This window comes from Silene latifolia, chromosome 11, assembly GCF_048544455.1.
Source record: "Silene latifolia isolate original U9 population chromosome 11, ASM4854445v1, whole genome shotgun sequence".
NCBI lineage: Eukaryota > Viridiplantae > Streptophyta > Magnoliopsida > Caryophyllales > Caryophyllaceae > Silene > Silene latifolia.
The window spans coordinates 137,434,071-137,449,291 of record NC_133536.1 but is presented as its reverse complement, the minus strand read 5'-3'; the positions used below and the strand labels follow the sequence as shown (position 1 = coordinate 137,449,291).

At 38.3% G+C, this 15,221-nt stretch overlaps 1 non-coding gene across 1 annotated transcript; it reads right to left on the bottom strand.

The window, feature by feature from the left end:
• Nucleotides 1-1,095: 1,095 nt before the first annotated feature.
• Nucleotides 1,096-1,202, bottom strand: LOC141615925 (small nucleolar RNA R71). The gene has a single exon (XR_012530311.1). It is a non-coding gene; the product is annotated as a small nucleolar RNA R71 (small nucleolar RNA).
• Between the last annotated feature and the right edge of the window lie 14,019 nt (nt 1,203-15,221).

Below are 15,221 nucleotides of genomic sequence, written 5' to 3'. Positions count from 1 at the left end.
AAGATATAACCCAACTCAATCCATCACAACAATAATTGCTTGCTTATAATTTGAGAACATGTTTGTATGATCAATTCCCATGATTCCCCTATGACCCCATGATACCCTAGTGCTTTTCATCAATTGTTTACAACCCTTTCAATTCATCTTGCTTATTTACTTTCATTGCTATTTAGTTTAGTGACCTTCTACATCAACCCAAATTGTGATACCCCTAAGACACCACTAGTTTCAATTGAAATCTCATCTCAATTCCCGTCCCTTGGGATCCGACCTTTACTTGCCTCTTTACTAATTGTAGAGTTGTTTGTGAAGTTATAAATTGTGTTTTGGTCTAGGTGCTCCTAACGACAAGTTACCGAAAAGATTTAGTCCGACCAAAAATGGCGCCGTTGCCGGGGACGGTGTTATCTTGATTTAGATTTTCTTATATTGTTATTAGTCGTGTCTTTCTTTGCCTTGAGGAAGTAAAACTCCTCAAGGTTTGTTCCAATTGTTTTCGAGTTGTTTGATATTTTGCATGTCTAGAAGGTCACAAGGTGATTTGTTACCTTTTGATCGTGAAATTGAAAGAACTTTGACAACCAATAGAAGACTTGCTAGGAGAAATTTGAGAGGTATTAGTGAGGTTGTAGATATTCAACCAAATATTGAGTTCATCAACCCTTTTGCAAGAGAAGGTGAGGAGAACCCAACACAAAATACCACACAAAATCAACCCACAATGCCTAAGTTTTCATCACATTCCGTACCCACCGAGGAGAACCTACCCAATGGTACTCCCACACCACAACATTTGACCGGAAATTTTATTGCTAAATCCGCCTTTATCCAATTAGTCGAAATGAGCTAATTTGGGGGGATGCCTAGTGAAGACCCTCATTCTCATATGGAAACCTTTTGTGACTATTGTGATGGGATTTCTCAAACCGGTGTAACTCAAGACCAAATTCGATGGGTCTTATTTCGTTTTTCTCTTTTTGGCACCGCGAAACAATGGTTGAAGGACCTTGAAAGGCCACTCTCGGAATTGATTCTTGGAAAAAGTTGGCTCTAGCTTTCTACAAAAAATTCTACCCACCGGAAAAGACTAACATGCTAAGAGCTCAAATTACGGGTTTTAAGCAAAGGGATGAAGAATCTTTGTATGAAGCTTGGGAGCGGTTCAAGGGATTTAGTCGCTCATGTCCTCATCATGGACTTAGCGAGTGGTTCTTGGTACAACAATTTTGGAACGGTCTATATGAAGATTCAAGGAACATTCTGAACATGGGATCAAATGGAATGTTCACCGACGTTGATGACAATCAAACTTGGAACAAAATTGAGGAAATGGCGGTCCATAACTCACAATATATTAGACCTCGCAAGGCTACTAGAGGAGGAAAGCATGAAGTGGACTCTGTTACTCAATTGGGTGCTCAACTTAGTGCTCACATTGATACAATCAATTTGAAGTTTGAAAAAGCTATGGCTAGACTTGAAGAAGCCTCAAAATCACCAAAGCATCATGTTAATGCCATGACGGCATCTTCATCAATCCCAAGTGGGATATGTGAGAATTGTGGAACTTTGGGACATGACCAAAGTGAATGTAGGGGAACAAATGAACAAGTGAATGCTTTCCAAGCATACAAGAGTGGTACCCCTTATTCCAACTATTACAATGAAAACACCAAATTCCATCCAAATCTCTTATACAAAAGCCAAAATGTTCAAAACCCTCAAACAACATACACCCCACCTCCCATGAGAAACCAAAATCAAAGACCCTTTTACAACCAAAACCAAGGTTACCAAAATCAAAATCCATACAATCACCAAAATGACCAAGGTTTTGATGTTCAAAAAGCGGTCCTCCAAATGCAAAAGAATCAACAAGAATTTTTCACTCAAATGCAAAAAGATAGTCAAGCAAATGAAACCACCATCAACAACATTCTAGCTCACACCAAGATGTTGGAAACCCAATTGACTCAACTAGCATCTTCAAGCTCACAAAGACAAAAGGGGCAATTACCACCTCAAAGTAATTCCTCAAGACATGAAACGGTTAGTGCCATTCACTTGAGAAGTGGTACAAGGTATGAAGCACCGAAGAAGCAAGTTGAGGATGAAGTTGTGGAAGCTAGTGATAAGCAAGAAATTGTGCAAAACTCCAAGGATGGAGAATCATCAAAAGAAGAAATTTCAAAGAAAAATGAAGACAAGGTCAAGGAGAAGGAGCCCATTGTGATTAGACTTCCTTTTTCAAGTCGTCAAGCCAATCCCAAATTTGATGACCAACTTGGAAAGTTTATGGAAATTGTGAAGAATTTGGAAGTCTCAATTCCTTTCACGGAATTAATCAATCATGTGCCGGCCTATGCGAAATACATGAAAGACATCCTCACAAAGAAGAAGTCGATCCGGAAGCTTGAGACTATCGCCTTCACTAAGGTGAGTAGTGCAATAATTCAATGGAGTTCACCTCCAAAGCTCAAGGATCCGGGAAGCTTCTCAATACCGTGTACCATTGGCGACACCACGATCAACAAAGCCTTATGTGATCTAGGGGCTAGTGTGAGTGTTATGCCGTACTCGGTGAGTAAAAGGTTGGGGATTGGAGAGCTTAAATGCACCAATATCACACTCCAAATGGTCGATAGATCGACGAAGACACCATTAGGGATATGGGAAGATGTTCCCGTACGAATTGGGAAGTTTTTCATCCCGGTGGACTTTGTCATTGTTGATATGGAAGAAGATTCCAACATTCCAATCATTCTAGGAAGACCTTTCCTACACACCGCGGGTGCGGTGATTGATGTAAAACATGGAGAGCTCACTCTAGAAGCGGGAGATGAGAGTATAACTTTCAATCTTGACAAGACTATGAGAGCTCCCCGTTTACATGAACCATGTTTTATGATCGATCATTATAGTCGGAAGGATGATAGGAAGAAGTCGGAAATACAATGGAAGAAGAAAATTGAAGATGCTCCATTCAAAGAGCAAGTGAATTGTGATAAAGAGAGCTTGCAAAGCTCACCAAAGTCAAGCAATGAAGAAGATGGCCTTATTGGCCAAGAAAAGAAAATGGGAGAGTTGTCTTCATCAAATCAAGAGATTTTTAATGATCAACTTAATGAAGTTTGTGGTCTTTGGGACGACGAATTTGAAGGGATTTTCAATCCCTACATTGGTAATGCCATCGATCAAGATCGATAACAAGGGCCAAGGTCTATTGAAGACCTTTATCATGACAATGAACAAGCTTTTGATTACTTTTTCAAGGTGTTGAGCAACATCAACAACACCTTGAACATGCCCCCTTGACATCTCATCATGAATGAGAGTTTGGTGGAGTCCTCCCTAAACCAACATTTGCAAATATTTCTAACTCCCTAACTCGGATTTCAATTCTTGTATTGCATTCTTGTTATCTTTGGATTTTTATACTTTGATCAAGATAATTATCATGTTGAGAGAAGTGAGGGAGGGACTAATAATTTCGATTGATGTGTAGTGATTTAGCTTAGTGTGGGGATAGCAATTGCCTAGGCTATTCATGCCTTAGTAGTGCCCCCATAATGAAGAACACGAGACTTTGAAGAATGGAAAAATGACAAGGGATATGCAAAGTACACGGATGGAACTGAATCCGGGTAAAAGGGGTTGAATCCGAGCGGTTTCAGGAGAATCCGCCCGTCTTCAGGCAATCCGGGCATATTGGGCAGAAGACACCCGTCCTTCTAAGCTGAACTTTTGAAATTTCGTGACTGTTAGCAAATTCGGGCGTCCTGCAATAGAATCCGCCCGTCTTTAGAAAGACGCCCGTCTTCAATAAAAGACGCCCGTCTTCTTGGCTGAGGAAAACAAGAAAAATCCCTGGAAAGGAATCCGCCCGTCTTCTCTGAAAGACGCCCGTCCTGCATTTTCAAATCCGCCCGTGTTTGTTCAAATCCGCCCGTCTTTAGGCGAGAATTCTGAAACCCAGAACAGGCAGAATCCGGGCGTCCCGAAGGAAAGCCGCCCGTCTTCCCCCTGCATTTCAAATTTTTCGGGCTTATTATAAACCCCCTCCCACATTCATTTCTTCATTTCTTCATTCAAAACAATACCCATAAACCCCTTAACTCCAAAACCCTCATCCTCTCCATCACAAAAACAAGATTCCTCAACAACATTCACCAAAATCAAATCAAAACATCCTTTTAACAACAATCAATCACTCCTCTTTCAACAAAAATCAAAACCAAGCACAAAATCTTCAACCTTTGGGCCGATTTTTGAATCCATAAAGGCAAAGCCTTTCATCTTTAAATCGATTTGGGTGCATGGTCGATACTTTTTCGGAGCTAAATTCTATTTTTCGGAACAATTGTCATTGGAAGCACCTAGACCAAAACACAGTTTATAACTTCACAAACAACTCTACAATTAGTAAAGAGGCAAGTAAAGGTCGGATCCCAAGGGACGGGAATTGAGATGAGATTTCTATTTAAACTAGTGGTGTCTTAGGGGTGTCACAATTTGGGTTGATGTATAAGGTCACTAACCTAAATAGCAATGAAAATAAACAAGCAAGATGAACTAAAAGGGTTGTAAACAATTGATAAAAAGCACTAGGGTATCATGTGGTCATAGGGGAATCATGGGAATTGATCATACAAATATGTTCTCAAATTATAAGCAAGCAATTATTGTTGTGATGGATTGAGTTGGGTTATAGCTTACAATCCTAGGAAAGTTTGGGTCCCGGAACCGAATCGATTAGATTGTACAACACCTACAAGTCGACTTAGTCTTCCCTACTCAACAACATGCATGGTCTAATGAGACTCGAGTTGGTTTATGTCTTACAAGTCTCATTGAAAAGGTAAGTGATGGGTAAAAAATGCATGGATTCATAGGCTCACATTTCATCAAACGTAATATGTGCATGAGTTGAGATCAAAACAAGCAAGCAAATAAACCATGAAAGCATATTAATTTAAGCATGAATCATTCCTCATGTTGGTTTCCCCTAATTACCCATTAACCCTAGCTAGGTCACTACTCACTCATTATCATGTTGATCATGCTAGCAAGGTTGTCAATCATACCAACAACGTAAAACATGATGAATAAATGAAAGTAATTAACAATAATTAAAAAGGGATTAAGAGAATTATACCTACTAATGATTCCAATAACAAAGCAAGGAATAAAAGAAGTACTTGATGCTTGATTGAGAGGTTGTCAATCTCCCAATAATAACCCAAATAATCTTCAATTGCCCAAAATAAAGGATGAACAAAAGAGAGATTAAGGAAATAAAACTTGTATTAAAACTTGATTAATTGTTGATTACAAAACTAAAGAGAGATTTGATTGATATTAACTACTCTAAGAATTGATAAGAAGAACAAGCTCTTCTAATTAGACTAATGGGGTATTTATAGTGGAAATTAGGTGGATGCATATATTATAGCATAAGAAAAACTTCAACATAAGCAAGCCTTACATATAAAGTGTGTAATACAAACCAAGTTGAGTACATATTTTGTAGGAGAGAAGGAAATTAGTCACTCACCTAACTACGACCTACAAAAGCATGCATGCAATCTAACATGATAAATATCTCTAGTAACCGTACATACACACTCCAACCAAGCGAGGTCCAAAACACATGCGGAGGACTTACATAGTAAAGTAAGGTTAGGTAATTGGGTAAGAAGGGGCAAAATAATTTGGATATGTGGAGGTAGATGTAACACCCCGGTTTATAAAAGCAGTCTTCGTCAAGACATTCCCTAATAAAACGGACTGTTACCATCTCGGTTTCCCGAGGTAGTGAATAACAAATTAAACTCCAAGGCAATTTATATAATATTTTAACTTAATTATTACAAATCCTCTTTTCAACTCAAATTACAAGAACTGACATAAATAAAAGTGAAAGTCTTCTAGATGATGATCTAGCTACTAAGTCGTCTGATCCAATGTCTCACGCCCATCCAGCTCCCGTTCTATCTCTTAAACCTGTCAAGTCTGCTCCCCATAAAACGGTTCATCACAGGTGTTCACGAATACACAGGGTCAACCACGAGGTTGAGTAGGGAAAACAATAAAACAATAAAATATGATATGCATGATACTCCGTCACCTCCATCTCCATCTCAAGTCATCACACACATCTCATACCCCGAACGCCCACCATACCGATCCCCTAGAGACTATATATCGACCGAAGCCGATCTGCCACCAATCAACAGTGAGGACACCAGGGCAAGTCTGCGCAGAACCCGCCCGGGCCTTATCACAACATCACATCGTATCTCAACATCGTCACTCCTACACCATCCTCCAACTCCAATGCATATGAATGCTCAAAAGAAATTGATGCAACATGATATATATATATAAATAAATGAACTGATGAATCACAAAAATCATGCCGATTACCCGATGTCGTGGTATCATACTCAATACGATCAAATCGATCAATCATCTTTCCGAATATAAATGATAACGTAATTCAACAACCAGAATCCAATCAACACAATTCAACAACGATAATAGAGTAAGTGTATTTCCCTAACTCGAAGTGCCAAAGAATTCCAATTAAGCGATTAAGCGATCAATGGACAGATGTCCAATAATATTCCATCACAAAAATCGTTCTCTGAAAGATAAATAATGATAACAATTACTTAACTATTCCCGTTCCCAACATAGAGGGTTATTAATGATAGGACTTCCTAAAAATGGAAACTTTCCCGATATAGTAATTTTCTATTTTAACAAACCCGACTCAAGATAATTAATTATGATTAATTATTATTTTATTTTAAACAACTCGGAACTAAAACCCAAAATGGTAATTAAAGGATTAACGAATTATACGATTAAGAAAACCCGAATCAAACATTTGAACAATTCAACAACCCGACTCAAAACCCGTCTTTAATCATTTTAATTAACTCGGGAATTAAATTGAATAAATTATTTAGAAGACTCGGGAATTAAATTAATTAATTAAGTATACGATCAATTAACGAATTATATTAATTAAACTATGAAAATCCGTTTCCAAAAACGAACACAACCCGTCCTCACACTACCTATACTTCACTCTCGCCCACACCCTTAAACCGCCGCCTGAACAACCACGACAACCACCAGCCGTGGTCCCCACTTCAACCCAGCCACCAACAACCACCCCCACTGGGGTCGACTCCCGCCGGCGAGTCAAACCATGGCCGTCTTTTGGCCTGGTTCCAAGCCGTGCCTTACCAAACACCTCTGTTTCTCTCCTTTCCTCCACCGCAACCAACACCATATCCCTGCCCAACTACCACCGTGCTGCTCGCCGTCAACCCACGAACACAGACACCACAGCACCACCGTTTCGACCTCCCCCTAGTCCACGGTGGTGCCACCCAAAACCTACCCGTCTCAAACTCCCCTGAAACCGAGTATAAACCCGTTTGTCTACCCCTGTCAATGCCGCCTTTCACAACCACCCCTACCGCCTAAAACCACCCTAACCACCACCACTACATTCATCACTTACCCCACTACCCATATACCCCATCCACAACCACCATAAACACCCCTATCAGACACGAAACAACCACCCAAAACCCCGACATAAACAATGAAAACAGAGAAGGGTTGCTCTTACCTTTTCCTGCCGCCATAACAGCCACCACGGTCGTCTATGGTCGTCGCCAATCACTCCTAGCTCATCCTTGCTGTGCCGTCAACCACCCACGGCCACTCTCTCTCTCTCTCTCTATGCGGATTCGTGATGATTGGTGTTGATGAAGGAGGGAGGCGAGTTGAGGAAGTAAGAGAGGAGGGAGGCGGGTTAGGGGACTGTTAGGGTTAGGGTTAGGGCACTATTAGGGTTTAATGGCTGAACATATATTGGGCCAACTTAAATGGGTCAGCTCACAATTCGTATTTCTTATAAAATCCGTCTTAATTAACTTAGCTCGATAACTTAACATAATTCTCGACTAACAATTAACCCGACATAATTAGTAATATAAATTGTATAATACTTAATATATAATAATATCCATTTAATTTATTATATAAAAATACGGGGTATTACAGTCTTCCCCCCTTAAAATGAACTTCGTCCCGAAGTTCGCTCCCGTACTCAAACCTCAGAAGGGTATTGTATATCGTACATACGGCCGTCACGCATTTCTAACACGGTTAACACATACTTTTGACACATCAATTAAACATATCAAACACGGAATGTTACATTCTGCCCTCCTAAAAATAAACTTCGTCCCGAAGTTTAACTCATCTTCACTTAACCCATTAATTACAACACGAAATGTCTAAAAATTAAATAATCATCTGAGAACACCGTCATCTTCCATCTAAATTCCGATCTCAAACTCAAGTTACTCAATAACCATGGTCGCACTGGACCGAAAACATAACTCCCGTAAACATAACTCAGCTCATAGGCTAACTCATAACTCATTACCAGTAGTTTAATCACATTCTCCTTTTTCACATCAACCAACTAACCGAAGTAGGAACAAAACATATAGAACTCATTTGCATAGGTACCCCACAACTAAACATCTACTTGATCAAAACTACGATCTACAAACAAGTGCAAATTAATCGTTAAGATTTTACAATCCTACCCAACTAAAAACATGGTTACGTCCTCGTAACCTTCATTATTATAACCAAAGTTCTCAAACTACTGCTAACAACTGAAAGAGGATAAAAGATTCACAACTCACGCTCAATTTAACTAATCCCTACCAAAGACAATCAATATACAAGCTCTCTCAAGGAAACTACCGTTACCAGTAAAAATCATTAATAATTATTCATTTCACCAATCATTGTAATCTCATACCTTAGAAACATAGGGGATCAATCAACATAAGAAAGAATTAGGGTCAACACTTTGATAAATCGATTTATGAAAATTTATAACCTAATAGGTCCAATCTGACTTTCCTTTTCTTAATTTTACAGATTTAGGTCAAGACACAGAATCACCGATAAAATGAAGACAACCAGTTTCGCAGTAGTTATCGTCCCAGAAATATTTTTAATTCTTATAACAAAGGGTTTGGGAATTATTCACGAATGACGAATGCACCTTGATTGACAAATTCTACAAACATATTGGTCGAGTCAAACAAGCGAGTAAACCACGATATTGGAAAGTTAACATAAAAGACTATCATGCATAAAATTTCGTTCTTGGTATTGAATATATTTAAACTGCACCCAACACAATGACATACGAGATTAATGTATTTAACTACACCAATTTTACAAATATTAGTTACCTGTCATGCTAATATTAACGTACCATGTTGACACACAACTTACTTAAATCACCTCGTTACATTTCCCGTTTGGACATTCGTAATTAACCACACCCACCAATTCGCTATATGAACGAACAATATGTCTAAATTATCCCACTACTTATGACTCCGTTCTAGTTTCATTCCTCCAGACTAGCAATTATCATGGACACATACAACCAGACACTGGCTGGAAATCTCATTCCGAATTTATACTCACACGACTAAATTTGACTTCATTTTCAAAACTTTTACTTTCATACTGAACGGTGAATACTTTCTCGACATAATCTTATAACAGGGCCGTCATAGAATCCATTTACAGCTTACTACGAAACTCGAAATCAGATAAACTTAATTCAATTCCTTTAAACAAAACAAGCTTAAGTGTCGACTCATATATCGTAATTTACAGGTTCATCTTATTCATTTCAGTCCTATCTTTACTAATGAACGACTATCATTGGAACCAATCCATACCATGTGAATCATCAAAGGGTTATCCCATTATAATTATCAACATAGTTATCATAAACAATCTTTATTAGAATATAATTAATAGTAATGACTCGAGAATATAGATATGTTAAATGTCGTGTTATATCAAACAGTTTCCTTTATATCATGCTCATACAATTGCAAGAATCTCTTTAGCATTTTATGACGATCTAATGACGAACATATCCAATAAGAAATAACACACTGTTTATTATCGTGTCATAGGTTTAGGTCCAATTGAAATCATTTAATGCGATGAAGATAATAATTATAACTATGGGCACACAACTCATATGGAAGACATTAGAACTCAGATGACACCCTACACGTGTGATCATTTAGACACGATCATTACTACCACCCATGTGTAAAATTTTTAAACAAAATTATTGTAAATATTCATGCGAGTATATTAGAAAATCAAATTAACTTTTAACGTTATCACTTACACGAATATGACAATATGGTTTTATATTTATATATATATCCGACCACTATGCAAATATGATGAACACACCAAAGATATTCCAACATGCCAAACGTATATAAAATATGCAAACAACTGGACTCATATAAAATATTTCACCCTCGATTAAAATCAAATTAAGCCATCCAATTTTACTCATACTATCATGCCAACCATGTTATCAACTAAGTTTTAAATTTTTGTCACTTGTTAAGATACATAATTACTGAACATGCGTGCTACTGTCGTCATATAAAACATTATAAATTCACATTATTAATGTTCATGAATTAACCAAACAATTGTATGAAAACTCGACCTAGAATACACATTTTACAAGTCATGATTCACGTTGTAACTCTCAAAGATCACGAATAAATAATTGCTCGATTAAAACTTGATTCATATTACTTTTATAAAACACGGGGGATTAAAAACACAGGGGAAAAATAATTAGGTCTAAAGCATAAGAATTCCATTTTTAAAGAATTTTACAACTTAGTTGGTCCAAACAAACATGTGACAGCTATTGGTTCAAAACTTGGGTCAGTTTGCAAAATTTATTATTTAATATTGAAACATTAAGAATTTTCGTGGCTTATTAATTTGAAAACATATGCGACTCTTTTGATCGATGGAGTTGGATTTATGTAAAAATTATTAATACAATTTAAATGAGGATTTTTACAAAATCGTTGGACAAAACATCACTGTGCAGAAACTTCCTGACCACAGCCCACCAAAATATTTATTACTCCTAATCCGTATATTCTATAAGCATGAAACCAACTTCAAATGAACACTAACTCACGGGGCTATCTCTCATAAAATTTTCATCCATGGGTAATAAACAGAAAAGAAGTGGCAGTAAGGTCAATTAAAGAGTATAATCAAACAAAACGCGTTTCAGCACTAAGCCGTTCATTTTCTATGTTTCAAACACTTACAACCATACTATCGATACTAACTCATCCCAACTTAAATCTCACATTGTACTTACGTAAACATCTATCCCATAGAATCCCTTCACATCTCGATCTACTCCGTACATCTAAATCACGATTGCTATGACTATAAACATGCAATTCAATAGTGTTTCTAATTACTATCACAAGACTATACTAGCATCGCTTTGGGATCACATAACCGCATATTACTTAGTCATAGTAGTACTATCAACACATCATTCATACAAATTACTTACCGTAGCGTTGTCCTGCATAATGGTTAGAATATATGGGTCTCAAAGTATACATCAACTCGATTATGCAATAATCAATGTATCAATCAGTTAATACCTAGGCAACGATATTTGAATTTCATGCTCAACCTTAAGCAACTATTCTACCCTTTCTCTCGTATACACTCATGGTTTCCGGTTCAACTGAGAGGACCACTGGTTCGGTGTGAGGGGGCCCCTAACTCATACCTTACCGTAGTGTGCTCCTAACAGTTCTATCCCGGGGTTCATTTTATTTAGACACATCCTATGTTCATTGGCTCATTGGTTTAGGCCTGAGGATCGTTCGCTCTGATACCACTTTGTAACACCCCGGTTTATAAAAGAAGTCCTCGTCAAGACATTCCCTAATAAAACGGACTGTTACCATCTCGGTTTCCCGAGGTAGGGAATAACAAATTAAACTCCAAGGCAATTTATATAATATTTTAACTTAATTATTACAAATCCTCTTTTCAACTCAAATTACAAGAACTGACATAAATAAAAGTGAAAGTCTTCTAGATGATGATCTAGCTACTAAGTCGTCTGATCCAATGTCTCACGCCCATCCAGCTCCCGTTCTATCTCTTAAACCTGTCAAGTCTGCTCCCCATAAAACGGTTCATCACAGGTGTTCACGAATACACAGGGTCAACCACGAGGTTAAGTAGGGAAAACAATAAAACAATAAAATATGATATGCATGATACTCCGTCACCTCCATCTCCATCTCAACTCATCACACACATCTCATACCCCGGAACGCCCAGCCATACCGATCCCCGGTAGACTATATATCGACCGAAGCTGATCTGCCAGCTCAACAGCTGAGGACACCAGGGCAAGTCCTGCAGAACCTGCATGGGCCTTATCACAACATCACATCGTATCTCAACATCGTCACTCCTACACCATCCTCCAACTCCAATGCATATGAATGCTCAAAAGAAATTGATGCAACATGATATATATATATAAATAAATGAACTGATGAATCACAAAAATCATGCCAGTTACCCGATGTCGTGGTATCATACTTAATACGATCAAATCAGTCAATCACCTTTCCGAATATAAATGATAACGTAATTCAACAACCAGGAATCTAGTCAACACAATTCAACAACGATAATAGAGTAAGTGTATTTCCCTACCTCGAAGTGCCAGCAATTCCAATTTAGCAGTTAAGCAGTCCAATGGACAGATGTCCAATAATATTCCATCACAAAAATCGTTCTCTGAAAGATAAATAATGATAACAATTACTTAACTATTCCCGTTCCCAACATAGAGGGTTATTAATGATAGGACTTCCTAAAAATGGAAACTTTCCCGATATAGTAATTTTCTATTTTAACAAACCCGACTCAAGATAATTAATTATGATTAATTATTATTTTATTTTAAACAACTCGGAACTAAAACCCAAAATGGTAATTAAAGGATTAACGAATTATACGATTAAGAAAACCCGAATCAAACATTTGAACAATTCAACAACCCGACTCAAAACCCGTCTTTAATCATTTTAATTAACTCGGGAATTAAATTGAATAAATTATTTAGAAGACTCGGGAATTAAATTAATTAATTAAGTATACGATCAATTAACGAATTATATTAATTAAACTATGAAAATCCGTTTCCAAAAACGAACACAACCCGTCCTCACACTACCCATACTTCACTCTCGCCCACACCCTTAAACCGCCGCCTGAACAACCACGACAACCACCAGCCGTGGTCCCCACTTCAACCCAGCCACCAACAACCACCCCCACTGGGGTCGACTCCCGCCGGCGAGTCAAACCATGGCCGTCTTTTGGCCTGGTTCCAAGCCGTGCCTTACCAAACACCTCTGTTTCTCTCCTTTCCTCCACCGCAACCAACACCATATCCCTGCCCAACTACCACCGTGCTGCTCGCCGTCAACCCATGAACACAGACACCACAGCACCACCGTTTCGACCTCCCCCTAGTCCACGGTGGTGCCACCCAAAACCTACCCGTCTCAAACTCCCCTGAAACCGTGTATAAACCCGTTTGTCTACCCCTGTCAATGCCGCCTTTCACAACCACCCCTACCGCCTAAAACCACCCTAACCACCACCACTACATTCGTCACTTACCCCACCACCCATATACCCCATCCACAACCACAATAAACACCCCTATCAGACACGAAACAACCACCCAAAACCCCGACATAAACAATGAAAACAGAGAAGGGTTGCTCTTACCTTTTCCTGCCGCCATAACAGCCACCACGGTCGTCTATGGTCGTCGCCAATCACTCCTAGCTCATCCTTGCTGTGCCGTCAACCACCCACGGCCACTCTCTCTCTCTCTCTATGCGGATTCGTGATGATTGGTGTTGATGAAGGAGGGAGGCGGGTTGAGGAAGTAAGAGAGGAGGCAGGCGGGTTAGGGGACTGTTAGGGTTAGGGTTAGGGCACTATTAGGGTTTAATGGTTGAACATATATTGGGCCAACTTAAATGGGTCAGCTCACAATTCGTATTTCTTATAAAACCCGTCTTAATTAACTTAGCTCGATAACTTAACATAATTCTCGACTAACAATTAACCCGACATAATTAGTAATATAAATTGTATAATACTTAATATATAATAATATCCATTTAATTTATTATATAAAAATACGGGGTATTACAGTCTTCCCCCCTTAAAATGAACTTCGTCCCGAAGTTCGCTCCCGTACTCAAACCTCAGAAGGGTATTGTATATCGTACATACGGCCGTCACACATTTCTAACACGGTTAACACATACTTTTGACACATCAATTAAACATATCAAACACGGAATGTTACAGTAGAAGCCAAGCTAGAACCGATCACAATCCAAAGTACCCATATTCCACTTTCCAACTCAACATAAAGATGATGCACCATGCCAAGTGTGGCACAAACTCACTCACATCAACAAGTATTTCTCCTCAAGTAATATGGAAATGATAAGAATAGGAGTAATAAGAGATTCTTGCTTTTCCATCTTTTGTATCATTTTTTTTTTCATCTTTTGTTTTTTGGTTTCAGTCCATCTTTTTCTTCGTCCTTCCAATATCCATCATAAAAGCAACAAAAGTGACCACAACAAGACTTCCAAATTTACCAACCAGACTACCTTGACAAGGGTAGGCCATATGGAATGTAGTTGAAGAAATTGGTCAAAACAAGGCAAATTTGGCTAATGTGAGGTTAGTAGGTGAAACGTAAAGGAAGGGTCGCCTCTCCGCATGTGTCACCACCACAAACCCGAGTGTATACAAGTAATAAGAGACAAATTTCATGCTTATGCAATTTGATGTTACATGCCATGTAAGGAGTACTACTCACATCCTAAATAAAACCAATCATGAATGTCATTGATTTATGAAGCTCTAAACCTTAGAATGTATATGCGTATAACGAGAAAAATATGGTTTGTATACAACACAAAATATAACAGACTAGCAAACGGAATATTCTTATAAAATAATAAAATACTATATAAGAATGAACTTGCAACGGAAAATACGAACATAGACATACAATATCGTCAAATCTAGTCAGTCATACGGGAAATAAAATATTTGTGACAAGTTTAGCTGCCACCAATTAAACCAATTTCCAACCGTAAAATCTTAAAATGTTCTCTAGCCAATGCTTTGGTGAAAATGTCAGCCCATTGTTTTTCTGTACTACAAAA